Consider the following 5,213-nt stretch of genomic DNA (forward strand, 5'->3'; position numbering starts at 1 on the left):
GCTTGCGCCCAAGACTCATTTTGTAAAACCATTGAAATCACAACATATTTGAGTGTTACACAGCGGAAGCAAATCACATGCATTCATAATAAACATTGCATGCCTTATAAATAAAGAAGTCAAGTCAAAATATGGGCCATACATCATGATGTATAGTAAATGCATCGTGGCATGTGGCACAGAGCTACACGCCTGACCCTTTATGTCATGCACTGTGGTGCGTTAGTCTAAATTTTTTACTGTCATTTGACAGCAAAATGATGGACTTTTGGCATGTGCCGTTTTTACATATGACCTTAAATTAGAGTGGTTCAAATGCCCACATGAAGCTTATCTCATAAGCTAATTAATGAGATAGGTTTAGACACGATCTAACGGTTCGATCAAGATTAAGACACTCGAGTACAAAAATTTTCTTAAGGTAAAGTTTTTTACTGAAAAAGATCTAAGAGAAATTTTTCTCTTAAAAAGATATGAGAGAAATTTTGAAATTTCTTAGATTGTTCTAAGAGAAAAATTTAAATAATTTGAGAAACATTTTTCTCTTGATTTGTCATGAGAGAAACATTTCTCTCGATTTAATTTGGAAGAAATTATCTCCGATTTGTTTAAGAGAAATTTTCTCTTGGAAAAAGCCAAGAGAATATTTCTCTCGACTTAATCTAAGAGATTTCTTTCAATATTATTTGGGAAAACTCATTGAACTTCTCACTGATTTTCTTTTGAGGGAAAGCTTCTCTTGGGCAAATTTGAGACAAACTTAACTTGTTTTTATTTTTTCTTGTTATCAATTTTTATTTTTCTCAAACATTTTTCAAGGATTAAACTGACAAAAAATTTTCTTGCCAAGAAGTGGGTTTTTTTTTCTCTAATTTTCTCATATTGTTCTCTTGAAATTTTTCTCTATTTGAGTTTTTGTGAGAAATTTCGTGATTAATTTTTTTAGAAGAGGCTTTCTTAAAGAAATTTTGAGACAACTTCTATCCAATATCTTTTTGGGAGAAAATTCCTTATTAGTGTTTCCTAGTAATGCTAGACAATGTCGACTTGTTCCATATGGGAGGCAATATGAACTTTTGGGGTCGTCGGATGAATATGATTAAGTATTCTTAAACAATGGAGATAAGAAGTTACTTGTACAGGTCCTAATGTATTCTAGTTGTTTGAAATAAATTGATAAGCAACTATAGATGAGAAAATAAAATAAAATTTTCTAGGGAGACTGGATTAAAAATTCTCTTAAAAATGAGTATTTACACAGACACACACAATACATATATGCTTCTTCCATTTAATAATATAAGATATTTTGTCAAATTAAAGTATTATGTTAAAAAAATATAAAGCATTTTGAATTTTTTAAGATAAAATTAATAAGATTTTTAAAAATTACCCTTAATTAAGAGGTGTATGTAATTAACAATATTTTTTAATTGAGACAACTATATTAATAAAGGATAAACATAGATAAAGTATAGTGTGTAGTTTTATAGACAACTAGTAGATTACCCGTGCAATGCACTGATCTTATACTACAATTTTTATAAATAAATTCAATCTTATAGAAAGATCTTTCTTAAAAGAATAACCTATAATAAACATATTCTCCATGTCATCTCATAAATAGTAGGGCTAATTAATTATCATATTTAATATTAAATATGCATATTAAAGTTAAGAAAATGGTAAAAACTAAATGCATACGGTGTAAATGGATACGGTGGGAAGCAAATTAACAAAAAATTATAATTAATTAGATCAAATTATCGAAGACTTCTCTATAAACAACATTAGAAGTTATATACATGAAGTGACCATCCTCATCAAGAACTAATATGTTTAAACCCTCCCTACTTCAAACACGAGAAACAATAATGCATAATTGGCTGTGGGTGAAAATACAAGAAGATAAGTACAAACCCTCATGACACAGGCTCTAGCCCTGGCTCTTATCAATGGTCATTATAAAAGCCAACATAATGGAAAATTGCCTCTTTGTTGTGGTAAATAGTAGCTTGGAATCAAATAGACATATAATAATACATGATATATATATATACACACATATATTTTGTCCTTGAAATTGATCCAGACATTTTTTAGGCTTTAATAACATGTTTTCCAATTCGTATGACTATAAGACATATGCCATTGCATAATCCCATAAACTTATTAATGTTTCACATTAAAAATAATTGGGGCACCCACTTTAAGCCTTATTTTATAATACAAAAGGCTTGATGTTGTAATTGAATTTAAAAAATTTGTAGAGTGAAGGTTATCAAGTGAATTCATATCCCTATCATCTTTTGCAACACTATTAAAGCTCAAGTATATAACTCTCTTTTTAAGGAGTAGGGACAACATGCACATATTTATTTCTTCAATCATAGCTAATGTAAAAGCTAAGATAGCCATATATCTAAAATATGAAGAAGTATAGATATTGGTAAGGAAATGTGAGAAAGTCGAATCAACAATGGATTTTATTGATTTTCTAAACCATTCAATAACAAATCAGTTGGGATCTTAATATCCACAGATTTTTCACTAACTCCAGCATAAATGCTCTAGTATTTGTTGCTAGAAGACTCATGTTTCTTGTCAATGTAAGAAGTTGACTATTATTCCAAATGTATGAAGATTTAATGATAGCGAAAACAATGTCTTCTTTCAACCTATTTGGAATAATAGGAAATGTTTGACTAAACTCTCTATGAAACACAATAGCTTTTAACTTTAGAATATTCTTTAAACATTTGTCAAAAGCTTTAAAATAAAACTTTTACACTATTAGAGCCTTATCCTATAATAACAACTTTAGTTTAAGTATTAACAACTTTAGTTTAAATAAATTATATGCTTCATCCATTTTGAATTATAAAATAAAGTTGGAGGAATTTTTTGTTTCTAAATATAAGACAATTTGAGAAAAATAAAGTTTCATTAATTATATTTTTTTAATATTATCTTTTAGGCAAAGAAAGAATTAAAATGATATTGTAGCATAATAATTAAGTGTGCAGGGTATTTTTAAACGTTTATAGTTTTGTTTTTAAAAAAATAAGTTTATAAAGTGTTATTATTGTGTTTTATTGATATATGTAATCTTATCTCAAATTGTCTTATAATTTAAAATAGAGGAAGTATTTCAATCTATATGTGCTAGAAGAAAAATTTGTGAGTAATTAGGCAAGGCTCACAAATTTTTATTAAAAATGTTATGCTGACATGTGTTGAGCAAAAAAGAAAAAATAAAAATTGAAGAATATTGAAAAATTATATAAGTGAAATATAAAAAGCATAAAGTATAAAATCAAATTGATATATAAAAAATATATGCTTTTTGACTTCTATGCAATATAGTATACAACTATACATTATATAGATATTAGATATATGACATTAGATTAGAATTATCTAATCTCACACCGTTTTTCAATATTGTTATTTTTGAGTGAACATTTGAACTAATATGTTATTTCTTAATTATTAAAAATATAATTTTTTTATATTGTAGATTAATGATATAAAATAAATTCGGGTTGGTATTTGAGTTAATAACAACATTATGAATTTCATCTCGATATTTAAATTTCAATGATTTATTTATATTATTTAATTAAATGATGTTATTTATATTTTCTGTTTAAATAATTTTATTTTAAATTTGAAACATTCAAGGTTTATTGGGATAGATTAAAAGATGATAAGATCAAGATTTAACTTTTGATCATTTTTAAATTTAGTTGGAGATTATATGATTGATTAAAAAATTTCTAAGTATTTTATTTTGATTATGCCGTTTTGGAGTTAATAAGCTACCAATTTCAAATTGAAAGTAATATGCATGAATATTGAAATTTGATTATATTTAGCATAAATAATTATACATATTAGATCTTATTAAAACTTCATCCAAATTTAAATATTTGCAATTCAAATCACAATATTTTATAATTATGTAAAATAAGTTGATAGCATATTATGTTGTATTAGGAGCTTATAACAATATCCAATTAAGTGGATTTGAATCTAAAAGATTGAAATTATATTATACATTAATCACTTTTTCAGTTTATATATAAAAATAATTAAAAAATAATAAAAATGTACCCACAAATTAACAACTAAACCTATCTCATGAAGCATAAAATTACAAAAAGACATCTTGAAGTACATAATAAAGTGATGCATGGGTCAAAAAATATTTATTTTAAAATATGTTTGAATCAAATATATCCTAATTTTTTTATAATTTTTTATTTTTTATTTTTAATATTTTTTTCATTAATTTCTTAATTTACATTATATCCTTATTATCTAACTCTAATTTATCATTCATTTCCTCCAGTAACATGATGGAAGACGAAGATTCAATATCTGAAGAATAAATTGTTTAACTTATACACGGATAATATTGATATTACTGTCTATTAAAATTTTATTGTCAATTTGAAAATTACAATACATTTAAAATATTATTAAAACTATTTATATTTATATTATAATTAAGTTAGAAATTATTGAAATATTTATCATTGATCTTTACATTAATATTAAATTTTTTGATTGAAATGTATTTTTAATTACTAATTTTTTTAATATAATTTGAAATAACGAATATGTTATAATTTAGCATATATTCAAAATTTAACTGGAAATTTTTTTTAAAAAAAATTTGATAGGAATTATAGAATTGCACCCCAAAAATAGTTTTTTTCTGTTCTTATTATCCCAAATAAAACGATATATAATGGGTATGATAAAAAATATAAAATATTATTAAATATGAGAAATTATAATTTTTGATAACATGAAAATCTCTCCTTTATTTGTTTTTTTTTTTGCAAAGGAAAAACTAAAAGAAGCAGAAACTAAACAAAATAAGGAATTAACATTTATGCAATTGATTAATTATGAATTCAAAATAACTAAATATTTTTTAATTTTTAATATTTTTCTTGATTTTATTTGCAATTAACTACACGAAGGTAATGTTACATTGAAAATGTATGATCTGGTATCCTTTTTTGATCTCCTTTAAAGGCTTAGTGTGAGTGAAATCTGAAGAATAACATTGGGAGAAATGAGAAGAAATGGAAGGAGTTTTTTGTGGTTATTTGTTGGCTGTTGTGGAAAAAGAGAAGTGAACGTATTTTTAATAATAAGTCTTCATCTATATGTTGAGTCAATTATTGCTCACACCAAGG

Source organism: Prosopis cineraria, unplaced genomic scaffold (genome assembly GCF_029017545.1).
Source record: "Prosopis cineraria cultivar Desert tree isolate PC_DT_omini unplaced genomic scaffold, ASM2901754v1 PC12, whole genome shotgun sequence".
Classification (NCBI taxonomy): domain Eukaryota; kingdom Viridiplantae; phylum Streptophyta; class Magnoliopsida; order Fabales; family Fabaceae; genus Prosopis; species Prosopis cineraria.